This window comes from Amia ocellicauda, unplaced genomic scaffold (assembly GCF_036373705.1).
Source record: "Amia ocellicauda isolate fAmiCal2 unplaced genomic scaffold, fAmiCal2.hap1 HAP1_SCAFFOLD_31, whole genome shotgun sequence".
Classification (NCBI taxonomy): Eukaryota; Metazoa; Chordata; class Actinopteri; order Amiiformes; family Amiidae; genus Amia; species Amia ocellicauda.
Window position 1 is genome coordinate 804,042 of NW_027102876.1, and position 16,446 is coordinate 820,487.

A 16,446-nucleotide genomic window follows, 5' to 3' on the forward strand; every position below is an offset into this window, starting at 1 on the left:
TGTTTTTCTGTTTGTCAGTCTGTCTGTCTGTCTCTCTCTCTCTCTCCCTCTCAATTCATTTGTATTGTCAAAAGCAATTGGACATACATACATTCATACATATATATATATATATATATATATATATATATATATATACATACATACATACATGCTAGAAAGTCATTACTATGTTATCTTAAAGGCTAACTAAGCAGAACATATATCATTATCGAACAGAGTTCATAGGTCTATACATGGTATTAGGGAACAGGCACGTAGGTCATTCTGTTTGACATTGTCTCCAAGGTTCTCATTGTAAATAACAAAGAGAAATCAAACTACCTTATGGCCTCCTGACCTTCTAGCTTGACCTTATCTTTCTTAAGTATACAAGAGAGAAAAACAGTTGTGAGAAAAGAATTTCTAACTTTCCTTCCACACATACATACATACATACATACATACATACATACATACATACATACATACAAACCAGAGGCATGCAAAAAAATATAAAGAGGAAGAAAATGTTGTATAGCACATACAAAAGGGATGGTGATGAAACAAAATACATAGAATATGTTGAGCTGCAAAGAGATCTTAAGAGAGGGATCAGGAAAGCAAAGAGGGAAATAGAAAGAAACATAGCTCTTGGAGCTACAACCAATGCAATGAGCTTTTTTCAAAATTACAACAGCAAGCGGTCAATTAAGGAGGAGGTGAAACAGATAAAGGGCAAAAATGGAGGTATCTTGGAAAACGAACAAGATGTGGCAAATATTCTAAATGAGTATTTCACAGAGGTTTGTACAAAAGAAAAAACAGATGACATGCCACAGGTTGACAATCAATCCAGTCAAACCCTAAGAGAGATCAGGATAAATGAGGAGGAGGTACTAAAGGGACTAGCAGAATTAAAATCAAACAAATCACCTGGGCCAGATGGGATATTTCCAACAGTACTTAAAGAAATGAGGGAAATTATGTATAGGCCGTTAACTCGATTATTTCAAATGACACTTAGAACAGTGGATGTTCCCACTGACTGGAAGACAGCAAATTTCATACCAATCCACAAGAAAGGGGACAAAACTGAGCCAGGAAATTACAGACCAATCAGTCTCACCTGCATCACCTGTAAAATGTTGGAAAAAATGATTAGACAGAAAATAGAGGAGCATCTCAATGAAAACCATATTCTTGGAGATAGTCAACATGGGTTTAGACGAGGCAGATCATGTCTTACTAACTTAATACATTTTTTTGAACATGGAACTGCAGCTGTAGATCACGTGAAAGCATATGATATGATATACTTAGATTTCCAAAAAGCTTTTGATAAGGTTCCACACCAAAGACTGATCCTCAAATTGGAAGCTGTAGGCATTCAGGGTCATGTAAGTAGATGGATTATGAACTGGTTGATGTATAGGAAACAGATTAGAGGAGTCACTTCTAACTGGAGTGAGGTTGTTAGTGGAGTTCCACAGGGATCAGTACTAGGGCCTTTGCTTTTTCTAATCTATATTAATGATCTGGACTTTGGGATACTTAGCAACCTTGTCAAATTTGCAGATGATACTAAAATAGGTGGCTTAGCAGATACAATCTTGGCAGCACATGCTATTCAGAGGAACTTAGATAAATTCAGTTGTGGGCTGACACCTGGCAAATGAAATTCAATGTGGACAAGTGCAAGGTAATACATGCAGTAAAACAAAAATGTCCACTATAATTACACTATGGGAGGTACAGATCTAGATGAAGTAATGCATGAGAAAGACCTAGGAATCTATGTGGATTCACTTTCTCCATCCAAACAATGTGAGGAAGCAATACAAAAGGCATACAGAATGCTAGGGTATATCGTCAAAAGTGTAGAATTTAAAACAAGGGAAGTAATGTTAAGACTGTACAATGCGCTAGACCTCATCTGGAATACTGTGTACAGTTCTGGGCACCACACTTCAAGAAGGATATTGCTGCTTTAGAGACAGTTCAGAGGAGAGCAACCAGACTTATTCCAGGTCTGAAGGGAAAGTCCTACTCGGAGAGACTGAGGGAACTGAACCTTTTCACCCTGGAACAGAGGAGATTACGTGGGGACTTGATCCAAGTCTTCAAAATCATGAAAGGTTCCTCAAACCAGAGGAGCTTTTCCAGATCAGCAGGGACACACGCACCAGGGGACAACAAATGGAAATTGGGCTTCAAGGCATTCAAGATGGAAAGTGGTAGAAGCTGAAAGTTTGGGAACATTTAAAAATAGACTGGATAGGATCCATGGATCACTTAGATATTAATGGACACCAAACGAGCATGATGGGTCGAATGGCCTCCTCTCGTTTGTAAACTTTCTTATGTTCTTATGTTCTTATGTTCTTATGAATGTTCCCTAAGCATGTTTCAAATGTTCCCTAATTTATGTTACAAATGTGCTTTAGCACCTCTCTCTCTCTCTCTCTCTCTCTCTGTCTCAATTCAGTGCATTTGTATTGTCAAAGCAATTGGACATGCATACATACATACATACATATATATGGAAAATAAACAATATGTGTACATCTCTGCATTAATGGTGCCCTAACAGATGTGCAAGTTACATGACAGACAGACAGACAGACACTCACACACACTTTCACACACACACACACACACACACTTTCACAGACAGACAGACAGACACACACACACACACACACACACACACACTTGTATACCTGACACGTATAGAAGACTGGATAGGGAGATATAAATAGCAATGGGGAGACTCTTGTACTTGGTGTGGCTCTATCCATATAGTGGGGCCAGCAGCCACTTAGCAGGTGTAGCAATAGAAGCTCAGCCTGGGGAGACTGGATTTAGCATTTCCTCTCCATTTTGATAAGTATCCATAATCATTTCTGCAAAATACTTCTATGATACCTATGTATGTTTTTTACTTGTACTATATTATACTATCAAGTATCAGTGTACACATACAATGTGACCTGTTACATTAATACAGAGGCCACGGAAGGCCAGATCAGTAATAGCCACTGTCCCCTGATATTACACTTTTTTACAATCACTTTGGCACTCATTTCAGAACCTTGATGTCATTTTTCAAAACTCTAGACACAAAACTCACACCCGATGATCAAAATGCACATTTTTCAATTGCTTGGATACAATACACATCAACCTCAGATCATTTGTTCATTGAACTAAAATGATACAACTTAACGTCAAAGTATTACCATTTCAAAATGCAATTCACACATTACATCTGAGATCACTGTCTATTCATTTCATTACAAAGATCTAACTATCAATTGATACAGCTGCTCAAAATGATAAGTGACTGTTGCATTACTCTTAATTCATAGTTTTATGGAAACTGACGAACAGTATTCCATGTTTCGATCATGAAAGTTTCAGGATAATGAGATCCATTGACACCAATAACCGAGGAGCATGAACCAGTTGGACTACATTATCTATGGATGTAATATTTCATCATCATTCATCATCATGTAGCACTTTTCCACACCATGTTTTCAGTGTGGAAGGAAAGTTAGAAATTCTTTCTCTAATACCTGTTTTTCTCTCTTGTATACTTAAGAAAGATAAGGTCAAGCTAGAAGGTCAGGCCAGAAGGTAGTTTGATTTCTGCTTGTTATTTACGATGAGAATCTTGGAGACAATGTCAAACAGTATGATTGAAGTGCCTGCTCCCTAATCCATGTGTTGATCTATGAACTCTGTCCTATAATGATATAAATTCTGCTTAGCTAACTTTTAAGATAACATAGTAATGACTTTCTGATTATAACCAGCTCTTTGATTTTTGTGTATAAAAGCTCTGACTGTTAAAATGAAGGCAGAGCGACTTTGGGATCTTCTTGAGTCACTGTTCCTCTCCACGCTGCGTGTATTAAAGGCATTGCAACTAACGCTCCAACCTGGTTGAAGATGATTGTTCTTCCACATCAGATTTGACATTACTGTATGTATGCAGGCCCTTGTAATTGCTTTTCCAATACTGCCAACTGGTTATTGATGATTGATTTCACATTGTGGTACGAGTATCGAGTGAAATGAGTGCTATCCACCCGAGCAACACAGTGATAACATGGAGCCGGCAGGTCATCCAGGTCACAATAGAGGTCAAGCAGTGGGAGGAGGAAGACGTGGTGGTCAAAGGAATGGAAGGGGACATGCACCCCTTCTGAGAGGTGGTCGTGGGCCTCGTCATAGAGGAGGGCTTAGGCCTCACCAGAGAGGCAGCCATGGGCCTCATTTGAGAGGTGTTGGGGGAACGTGGTAGAGGACAAGGCCACGGACCAGACAGCGGCAGCAACAGCAAATAGTGTCCAGTGAAATCCGAGAAATAGTTGTAGAACATGTTGTAAATCATGGCATGACCATGACTGAGGCAGCTACAATGATTCAATCAAACCTCAGAATCAACTCAGGATCAACTGTGGCCTCAATCATCAGAAATGTCCGTACTGAGAAGCGGCAAGTCTTCAGCATGCACTAAACATTAGGCTACTCTCAATTGTCAAATGACTGTATACTGCATACCAATGTGTAGCACAGAGTATAGTGTGCCTTTTGAAAGAAATGCAGACAGAGTGAAGCAGCTGATGACTGAGTATGTTCAGGTATGTTCAGTTTCAAGATGCCTCTTGTGAAAAATGGTTGTGAGAACCTGAACCTGAACACAGGGCTGATGGAAATTTAGAAGTACAGTAATCAATCCTTTGTTTTGCTTTTTACACTAAGCCAGGTGAGGAACACTGCAGTTGACATTTTACTGTAGTTTTGTTCGTTTTTGTAGCTAATTATTTTTGCATGGATTCAAAGAAACCTATGGTGTGATTTGATTGTATTGCATCAATACATTTCAGATTTTGTTCAATGATTCCACTGTGTCTGTAGTATTCTCTCTACTAGTCCTTTTACAGTGATGTATTTATGTGTAGTACCATAATGAAACATGTATCACATATTTTGTACTACAATATTTAATGATTGTACGAACAACTACACAGTGAAACTATCGGTATCTTCTGTGTTACTATGTTACTATGGTATTTCATGATAAATGAGTTATTTGAACCAACAAGTCTGCAAGTGCTAGGTTTCTTTAAAGATATGAATGCACAATGCAATGTTTTGAACATTGGACAGCCTGTGTTACAAGTGATGACCGTTTTGAGTTTTGTGTCTAGAGTTTTGAAAAATGACATCAAGGTTCTGAAATTAGTGACAAAGTGATTGTAAAAAACTGTATATTCATCCTATTTAATGTGCTCTTTTAAAATGTACTTTTCTTTTTTATGTTGCCATTTCTGTTCTACCAATGTTTCAGTTGTTAGCCAAAGATTGACAGAGTACATCTCATACACACAGGCCAGACAGCAAAGATTTATTTTTGAAATTCAATTACAAATGCTGCATGAACTCATCAATACGATTAGAGCTCCTGAAAGCAATATAACTAACTCACTCTACAGCATCTCATTAGCAGTGAAAAGAAACCAAGAAAGTTGGGACAGTCGACTGTTTACCACTATGTAACATCACCTTTTCTTTTAATAACACTTATTAAGCACTTGGGCACTGAAGACACCACTTGGTTAAGTTTAGCAAGCGGGATTTCCCCCCATTCATCCATTATGCATTTCCTCAGCTGCGCAACTGCACAGGGCCTTCGTTGTCTTAATTTGCAGTTCATAGTGCGCCACACATTCTCAATTCGGAGACAGGTCAGGACTGCAGGCAGGCCATGCTAGCACCCGCACTCTCTGCCTATGCAACCATGCGCTTGAAATCTGGGCAGAATGTGGTTTGGCGTTATCCTGCTGAAAAATGCAGGTACGTCCCTGGAAAAGACGATGTCTGGATGGCAGCATATGTTGCTCCAAAATGTGTACATCTCTTTCTGCAAAAATGGTGCCCTCACAGATGTGCGAGTTACATGACAGACACTCATACACACTGTCACACCCATACACACACAAACACACACTTTCACAGACAGACACACGCACACACACACACACACACACTTTCACAGACAGACAGACAGACACACACACTTTCACACACAATCACTTTCACAGACAGACACACACACACACTTTCACACAGAGACAGACACACACACACTTACATACATACATACATACATACATACAGTGAGGGAAAAAAGTATTTGATCCCCTGCTGATTTTGTACGTTTGCCCACTGACAAAGAAATGATCAGTCTATAATTTTAATGGTAGGTGTATTTTAGCAGTGAGAGACAGAATAACAACAAGAAAATCCAGAAAAACGCATTTCAAAAAAGTTATAAATTGATTTGCATGTTAATGAGGGAAATAAGTATTTGATCCCCTATCAATCAGCAAGATTTCTGGCTCCCAGGTGTCTTTCATACAGGTAACGAGCTGAGATTAGGAGCACTCTCTTAAAGGGAGTGCTCCTAATCTCAGCTCGTTACCTGTATAAAAGACACTTGTCCACAGAAGCAATCAATCAATCAGATTCCAAACTCTCCACCATGGCCAAAGAGCTGTCCAAGGATGTCAGGGACAAGATTGTAGACCTACACAAGGCTGGAATGGGCTACAAGACCATCACCAAGCAGCTTGGTGAGAAGGTGACAACAGTTGGTGCGATTATTCGCAAATGGAAGAAACACAAAATAACTGTCAGTCTCCCTCAGTCTGGGGCTCCATGCAAGATCTCACCTCGTGGAGTTTCAATGATCATGAGAACGGTGAGGAATCAGCCCAGAACTACATGGGAGGATCTTGTTAATGATCTCAAGGTAGCTGGGACCATAGTCACCAAGAAAACAATTGGTAACACACTATGCCGTGAAGGACTGAAATCCTGCAGCGCCCGCAAGGTCCCCCTGCTCAAGAAAGCACATGTACAGACCCGTCTGAAGTTTGCCAATGAACATCTGAATGATTCAGAGGAGAACTGGGTGAAAGTGGTCTCAGATGAGACCAAAATCAAGCTCTTTGCCATCAACTCAACTCGCCGTGTTTGGAGGAGGAGGAATGACCCCAAGAACACCATTCCCACCATCAAACATGGAGGTGGAAACATTATGCTTTGGGGCTGTATTTCTGCTAAGGGGACAGGACAACTGCACCGCATCAAAGGGACGATGGACGGGGCCATGTACTGTCAAATCATGGGTGAGAACCCTAAGCCAGGGCATTGAAAATGGGTCAAATACTTATTTCCCTCATTAACATGCAAATCAATTTATAACTTTTTTGAAATGCATTTTTCTGGATTTTCTTGTTGTTATTCTGTCTCTCACTGCTAAAATACACCTACCATTAAAATTATAGACTGATCATTTCTTTGTCAGTGGGCAAACGTACAAAATCAGCAGGGGATCAATTACTTTTTTCCCCCACTGTACATACATATATATGGAAAAGAAACATTACAAGTATAAATCACAATAAGATGTAATAAAGTACAGATAAACAAAGTGTAATAAAATGTGATCTGTTTGAAAATGCAGGGACGTCACTGGAAAAGATGATGTCTGGATGGCAGCATATGTTGCTCCAAAATGTGTACATCTCTTCTGCAAAAATGGTGCCCTCACAGATGTGCGAGTTACATGACAGACAGACAGACAGACACTCACACACACTGTCACACCCACACACACACTTTCACAGAGAGACATATACACACACACACACACACACACACACACACACACACACTTTCACACAGAGACAGGCACACACACACACACACACACACACACATACATACATACATATGGAAAAGAAACAATACTTTTATAAATCACAATAAGATGTAATAAAGTACAGAAAAACTAAATGTAAGAAAATGTGATCTTTAATACACACAAATATGTATGGCTGGTCGGATGCGTCTTGGACTCGGGTTCCTCTTCATTACGTATAACGCTTTTGCCTTTTGCTAAAGCTTTCCGTGGAGGGGATCGTGGGTGAGTTTGTACCATTCTTGGGGGGCTCTGCCTTGTTGGGGCGGAGCTGTGATCCAGGTGAACAGCAGATCGGGCATAGGTGGGCATGTGGGCAGAGGAGTAGGAAGGCCGGTCAAGCAAATAAGCTTGCTAAGGTACGCAGCAGCAGCAAGCAGCCCCCCCATCCAGCCAGCCAGCCAGTCTGGCTGGCAGTGACTGAGTGGTTGACAGACGGCAAGCAACGGAATGTACGTGCTCTGTGATGTCATAGCAGTCAGCTGAGAGAGGCTCGTGATGTCATCGCTGAGCTGGCTGGCTGGCTGGCTCTGTGTGTGTGTGTGTCTGTGTCTGTCTGTTTTTCTGTTTGTCAGTCTGTCTGTCTGTCTCTCTCTCTCTCTCTCTCTCTCTCTCTCCCTCTCAATTCAATTCATTTGTATTGTCAAAGCAATTGGACATACATACATACATACATACATATATGTAGCGTAAGGTACACTTATACATTTCAATTAAAGAAGTGAATTCATAGTATCACCTTATCACGAATCCTGGAGTCTTGTAGAACTCAATTTCTGTAATAATTGGACGCAGACACCAATTCCAAAGATATAAATTGTCAAATTTATTTAAAAACAAAGACTAAATGTAGCACTACACTAATTATACAAAAGGGAAAAACTAATTAAAATTCAACTCTAGATCAACAAATCAAAGACAAATCACTTCCGTGACCAAATCAAAGACCATGGGATCCCATAGGATAACACACAAATCGTTAAACAAAAAAGGTTATAAACACATTGACTACAATACCGGTTAGTAATTCTAGGAATCACTAAGAAACAGTTGAAAGTGCTAAATTGCAGTTTCAGAAGATGAAAAAAAACTGTAACTGATGGGATATGTAGTACTTTATGCTCGAGTGGTCTATGCGATTACACCCTGTTGGTGTTATTAAGAACGCCAAGTACCAGAATGCAGAGCGGGACTGTTTTTTGTGCCGTGACTTGTCGGGGGAAAAAGGCGCAGAAAAAACGGACGAGAAGGTGAAGGTAGTATGGCGGTGATGCACGCGTTGGTGAAGTGGGAAAGCGGGGTCGACAAAGACTCTTACAGCGTGATTCCCACTGCTTGCTTTCGCAATTTTGATTTATTCAGCATTGCTGATGATGACGAAGAGACGACTCGAAACTTCAGAGCAGAGTGGAGAGACACGAACAAACCTCCAAAAGGTGGATGGCCTGTCCATGAAGCGCAGATCATTATGACTGGTAACAATGTTTATTTAAAAAAAAAACATTAAAGTCTTTACATGCTATTTGATATATACAATCACAGTATATTTGAAATGAATGTTTAAGTTATTATTGTGTTGTACTTCTAACATACTCTTATAACATGGTAGGTGGTGGTGAGGGCGCTAAAAACTCGTCATACTTGACTGGCATTTGTAAGAACGATTTATTGTGTGTTGTGCTTTACAATAAAATCCCCCAAATCACAAAATAAATTAAACCAGATATAATTTAACTTCAGTTTTGATTCAGTGTTGGCTGTTCATCTTAATTTGTATGGTCAAAGCACAGTATTTTTATGACAAATAAATATAATCCCCAAATATCTGTGGACATAATGCAGGGTTTTATTTATTTTATTTTTATTTTAGGAAAAGAAGGCGAACTAAGAAGAAAACTTAATGACCTAACAAAAATGCCCTGTCCTAAAATGAAGAGAGTACCTAAACCAAACAAAAAACTTCAAATTTCAGATGATAGTGACCTTGACCTAAACTCTTTTCCTCTCTGAATACAGCACAAAATAAGAAAGAAAACCGATGGAGCTTCAAGAATTAGATCCCGTCATATTCTACAGACATTTAAAGAGTCCAGTGAAGTTGAGCTACAGCAAAAAGTTAAGCAGCTCGAAAAGGAAAACACAAGACTTAAAAATGAAAACCAATGTCTTCGAAACCGTATGGTTGATGGTAAGTTTTTTTATTTATAGCAAATAATTCCTTACCTTGATAAATGTTATTCTTCAGTAATTTAGATTCCAGAGTAATGTATTATAGTTGATCATACTGAAGTAATCTAGAACCACAATACAGACTCTTAATGTGCACTGTCTAATAGTTTAATAATACTGATTATTAAATAAAGTTTTTCAACATAACTTCATAATCCTACATTAATGACTATATGCATTACATTAGACCTGGTAATTCTTGTATTTTATCTTTTTTATTTTTTTCGTAGCTAATGTTAATGACCCACAAAAAGGTCAGTTTGCCAATAACATAGAGCAAGTCTCTCAAGTATAATTGCAGGCATTGATGGTTTTGTTTTCACTTTGTATTAAATATATTACTAGAAATGATTATCATTTAATACTAAGGTTTTTTTCTCCAGAGATTCCAGACCTTTTGGACAATCTGAAAAAAATTGTAACAAAAGCCACATTTATCAGCAATGAAGACAAAAGTGTGTCACCATCAAGTGGTTCTGACAGCCCCACAGCAAATTGTTCTGAATCTGACAAAGAATCACCAAAACAGGTATAACACTCTTGGTCTACAATATTACAAAGACAAGGTAAAAATATATATATTGAAAACAAATATTGGTTGTAAACAATCTAATGATGCTACATTATCAGTTATATTCATAGTTATAGTTGATAATAAGAATGTAATTGAATTATGGGTGTCACAGATTCACTTCCAACATTATTAAAGAGCAATCTTCGTGGTGGTGGCAGCAAGAGAGATCCAACTTCGGAGAAAAAGACACCTCTGGATCGCTTAAAGGTGGAAGCCACATATGGTATGTAAATGCTGTTGTACAAAATTTCTAACTCTCCTTTTTAACTGTATAGAACACAAAGGGTTAGCATTTGAAATGTTCCTTTGGCCTTTGTTTTAGTTTCAGAGACTAAAGTTAATTTATTAATAAATAATAATACCTTACATGTAGCAGCTGGAAAGATCCCAAAGTGCTCTACAGACTCACTTCACCCACCACCCTCTGGGGTGCAGCCATTTTGTACCAGCAGATTACTACACAGCAGTAAAGGTGGAGTCATAACAAATTTGTTAGACCTGATTGAGGGAAGCCTGACTTAGAATTCAGCCACGTCACTCTTTCAACAACACCTTGTAAATCACCTTGGATTAATGCTTCAGACATATTAATACATAATAATAATGAATAGTGCCATGGGATCCTTGACAATATAAACTTTCATGTCTCATTTAAATTTGACTTTTGAGCAAATACTTCACATTTCAGTCCAGTTGTGCCACATCAATGTAATGCTTAAGCAAGGTATTAATGGAGAAAAGACTGCCTTTGCATAGCTGCTTCGCCAAGTACAGATTTTACTATGAACTAGTGTAAGACAAGTTTAAGAGCATACACCAAAACGTTTAAATACACCCACACACAAAAATGTTGATTTACTGTGGCAATATGTAACTAATGAACCCTTCTCAAAGATATGTGGTATGTTTATTAAAAGATTTTTATATATCTATGTGCAAGTCATTAAATCTATGTGATACATGTTTTTTAGGGGCTACCTTGAAAAAATTGCCCAGTACCCCAAAGAGTGTAATTGGTGGTGCAATTAACAGCAAGATAAATGAACTACGACACATAATGAAACCAGAGTGAAGATTTGAAGAACCAGATCTGTATTTTTTGTTTTGTTTTCAACAGGGTTGGGGTCAATTCCAATTCAATTTTTAATTCCCTTTTCAATTCAATTCCAATAAAGAATATTCTGTGAATGCAAAAAGTAATTGCAATTTTGAATTGATTTGTAGGAGGAATTGGAATTGAAAAACAGGAATTGACCCCAACCATGGTTTTCAGTGAGTGTTGTACAAATTGATAGGTCAGGGTTTCTGTAAAAACTTAATAGAGGCCAGCAGGCGTGCACGATCTGGGAAAAACTGCTCCACTACAACAGACCTCTTTCCCTTCGTTTTCTCTAAAAACCTCCTGATATCCTTCACTGCAGCTCTGACTCACCGAGGACGAGGAGGCGAGAGAGGAATCCGTGAAGCCGCCCTCACTGTCACTCCGAGCCCGAGGCGTCCCCGGTGGCTGCCGCGATGCTCCAGCGTGTAGCCGGACCTTTCCCCACCAAGCCGCTCGCTACCCCAGCTTCACTACTGTGCCACCACTTCTTTTACTGCCACTATTTACCAACACCGTCCGTGCTCCCTCCCAGCACCTTCTTAGTGCGTTTTTTCCACCCGGCGCCTCGGCTTGTACCGCCGAGCCTGGCCCTGCCTCCTCCTCGGCTACACCCTGTGTGTCTGTCCGCCCGTCTGCTGGCTGCTGAGGTTGTTCCTCGTCACTAACCAGCGCCCCGTGCACCGCCTCAACACCATCTCCCCCCGGCGTCTCGGTCGTCACTATCCCCCGCTGCCTCGACCCCGTCCCCCAGCTGTGCGTCATCGCCTCCGGGCAGCTCTTCCCCCGTCACGGCATCAGTGGTACCATCGGTCCGACCGGCGACTGTCTCCTCCGCCGGGGCTCGATCTCTGTCTGCCCGCTGCATCTGTGGCTGCGGGCCGGTGTCTCTATTCCTCCCCGCGTCGCCCCGCTCCTCCTCCCGCTCCCTGTCCTGCTCGGGACAGTTCCTCACGACATGCCCCTCGCTCCCACACCTGAAACACTTCATGGACTCCGAAGTAGCGAACACGACGTAGTCGGTATTGTCGATCTTAAATTTAAAAATGACATTAAGATCCTCATTGATGTTATTGAGGATCATATACAGCTGCCTTCGGAAGGACATGACGTGTTTCAGTTGCGGGGCTTTGCAGCCCAGCGGGACCCTCTTAATGCCGGACATCAGCTGCCCGAGCCGGTGCGGATGAACGGAGGGACGTTAGACAGCGTTACCTTCCGGGCAGGAGCAGCGAGCGGCAACACCGGGGTGAAAGTGTCGTCTAACACTGTGCCATTAGCCACTAGCTGATTGACCAGATCAGTGGTTTTTAAGAAGATAACAATGGCAGCAGACTTGATATTTTCACACCCTGCTACCTCCCCAACCGCTAACACACACTGCTCTAGGGGGCAGAACTGCACCGGAGCGATCTTGACTCCATGGCGTCGGGTCAGTTTTTCAAAAGACGCATTCAGGGGGTCCGACCCCCCGACCCGGGAAGAACTACCGGTACTCCCCCCTCCCCTCCCCTGTTCCCCCACAATAAGAAAAGCACTGAAAACAGAAGACAAAATAAACAAACTGAAAATAGTAAAGCAACAAAAAAACGCAGCCAAAAGGACAGAGCTCTCAGCAGCACTCCCGCTCACTGCAGACCCCTCCCACACACTCCCAGCTGAGAGAGAGAGAGAGAGAGAGAGAGAGAGAGAGAGTTAGTGTCTGTCTGTCTCTCTCTCTCTGTAGATGCATCATAGGGAACATATGTAACAATCTCTCTTTTTGTTTACCAAAAATGAGAATGAACGTATTTCAAGTGGGTGTTGCCTTGGTTGGAAACGTTTTAAGATTATTTATGAAGTGTAAAGTGGATTTGTCTCAGTTCTCCGTAGTTTTCAATGTATGTGCCATTCAGTAGCGTTCATGTTACAGATGTGCCCTATGCAGTGGTAGGGTCAATAAAATGTCAGTAAAACTTTATTTTAGCAATTATGGAGGGGAAGAACTGCAAATAGAGGGTCCCCACTAATTATCTAACTTACCAACAACGTTTCAAATTAGGTCTTGCGAAGCTGCCAAATAATGCTGTATAATCGTATGTGTCTTCATACACCGGCTGCTATAGTCTGATAGCTTTGATTATATATATATATTTTCTCGTGAACCACAAATGCTATTTGCTTGATTTTTACAGAGTATGTTATAAATACCATTCTTATGAAGCCTGACAAATTGTATGCTGTAATTATGAATATTTTCAAATCATTTGTTTGTTTTTCCTAACATGTTACAAATGTTCCCTATGTGAAAGATGCATTATATCTTAATAACGTCTAAACAATTAAAGATATACAGATTATTATTTTCGGTAAAGTTATAACACATTGCTATTAACTATGTGTGTCAGTAAAAGTTTAAAAAATCCTAACAATTTTTTATTGATCCTGCAAAATAAGTGTTTAGGGAACATTTGTAACATAGTTAGGGTTAGCCACTGGGTAAGGGTTACATCTTCAGCAGTAAGTTTATTCATGTTAATTATTCTCATCAATGTTAAAGAACAATAAGTTCTATCATGTGTGTCGATAAAATGCTGATATTCCATAACGTTTGCTTGTGTATTCTGCAAAACACATATTTAGGGAACATTTGTAACATTAGGGTTACGATTTGCCATAGACGCGGAATGAGTTTGATTGTGATGTTAAATGGGGTTTAAAGACGCAGTCGCCTCGGTGCTGATTACTATTGCTGTGTTTCTCCACTTCTACTCCATGCTTGGGAACGCCCACATCCAGTGACGTCAAAACCGGTGGAAAAGCGGGCCGGTTCAAAAAAGATCAGCTGGATCCCAGGCCGAGCAGCAGCTCCGGCTCCAGCACCGGCACCATGTCGCTGGAAAAGCGCTAAGTGAGCTCACAGTGAGCTCAGTGTAATGTCTGCTCTGGTGAGCTCACAGTGTGACCTAGTCGTGAGTTCACGTCTTCACTGGGTAGTCCTTGACAACTTAATTGACTCAATTCTTGGGCTTAATTGGTCAAAATGACCATTGGTTGAAGGTACTCAGGGACTGATGTGTAGAGAGACTTATTAAACCTGCAGGATTGTGGTTTTCCCAGAACAGAATTAACCAGTGTAGCGTTATGTTGGGTGTTTTCTGATAAGAGCAGTTTAGCTCTGAGCTGAAGCACTGATCTAAAGAAGACCTCTCCCCCCCAAATTTATCAGATTTCCTTAACTCATCAGCATGTGAACTGGTTTACATCAAAGTGACAGTCTTGGGAGGATGGCACCAAGAATGGGCCAAATAGCTTGGAATCCCTGCTGTGAGATGTCTGGGGAAGGGGGCCTGTAGGAAATAAAAACTCTTTGAAATGGACGAGAGCCGAAATCCCGACACAGAGCTACGAACCCGTGCCAACCGGCATTTCCAAAAGATGGCATGGATTGACATCAGTCATAAATCAAGCCCCCCTTAATCGTTTGACTTAATGACTTAAATGACTTAATCGTTTCTCCAGATAGGCAGGAATTGTTTCTGTTAACGAGCGATTGACACTAGGTAAATGACGACCGTGGGATCGCATCTTCCTAGTGCACATCAAAGACGGACATCTGCTTTGGATCCATCACCTCTTCACGGGAGGACAGATCATAAAACGGACCCGGACCTGTATCTTCTGATTGGATGAACGGCCATAAGATGTTACGTCATTTTCCTATAAAGCTGCACTCATGTTGGTAAACATTAAGTTCTCACTGAAGGAATTATTCCTGACGTGGGGCTTCCGAGCGGCTCGATTAAAGTTCTATTTGCTTTATCTCCATGATTTCTCCACTTATTTCCCACACGGTTCTACACCATATAATCACAGTTTAAACGATATTAAATCAAATCGCAGCCAATCAGCTTTTCTTCATTTTGAAATCATTTAATGAGAGCATTACATTTATTTTGGTAAGACTAAATTAGAATGCATATTTCCTGTAACCAACTAAACACATTTATACATTTTGCTACAAGTAAGACTTTAAAAATAGATCATGTAGTACTGTATACCCGCTGCTACAGCCATCACTGTGATTCTCTCTCCATCACAATGGAGGCACGTCATCAGGGGCCCAGTTGATAAGGACAGTACAGGAACCTAAAACATGCACTGCAGCAGTCACATGATTCACAGCAAAAAAAATGTTACAATACAGCTTCATGTGAAACCCTCAAAACCCAGCACAGAAGACTGGTGAATAATCATGTACTGGCACTAGGAAACACATGAAAACAAAAAACAATAAGCTCGTACCTTATCCATATTAAGATCTCTTTGTAGTGGCCTTACATAGATCATGGCAGAGCCAATGTGGATTTCTGGGTCCCTTCAATATTTCATGAGTACCCCTCATCAGGGCAAGGAATAACATCCAAGATCCTGAAATCTTCATGAGTTCAAATCCAGCCCCTCACTCAGTTTAGGATACGATTCCAAGAACTGATTTCTGAATCCTTCACAACTGCGCTCACATCCTGACATGAAATACAACTCAAATGTGAATCTAATGAACATCTTACTCACTAATAGACAACCTTGGATTCACAATAGGTTTCTATTCTTTTCATTTGTATAGCATGTGCACGTAGAACAAGCGAATGGATCACAAACGGGCAAATATTCCCGATCTGAATTCCACACATTTCATTAGGAGAGGCATCTGAAAGGATTTGGGGAGCTTTCAAATTGTAATAGTTGATGATATTTCAGTAGCACAGGACAGTGCTTTAATAAAACGTCTAAAATATCCAAGGT

The 16,446-nt window shown here is 40.4% G+C and overlaps 1 non-coding gene across 1 annotated transcript; it reads left to right on the forward strand.

Moving 5' to 3' along the window:
- Positions 1-7,912: 7,912 nt before the first annotated feature.
- LOC136729855 (U5 spliceosomal RNA) lies at positions 7,913-8,027 on the forward strand. The gene has a single exon (XR_010809117.1). It is a non-coding gene; the product is annotated as a U5 spliceosomal RNA (small nuclear RNA).
- The last annotated feature ends 8,419 nt before the right edge of the window (positions 8,028-16,446 follow it).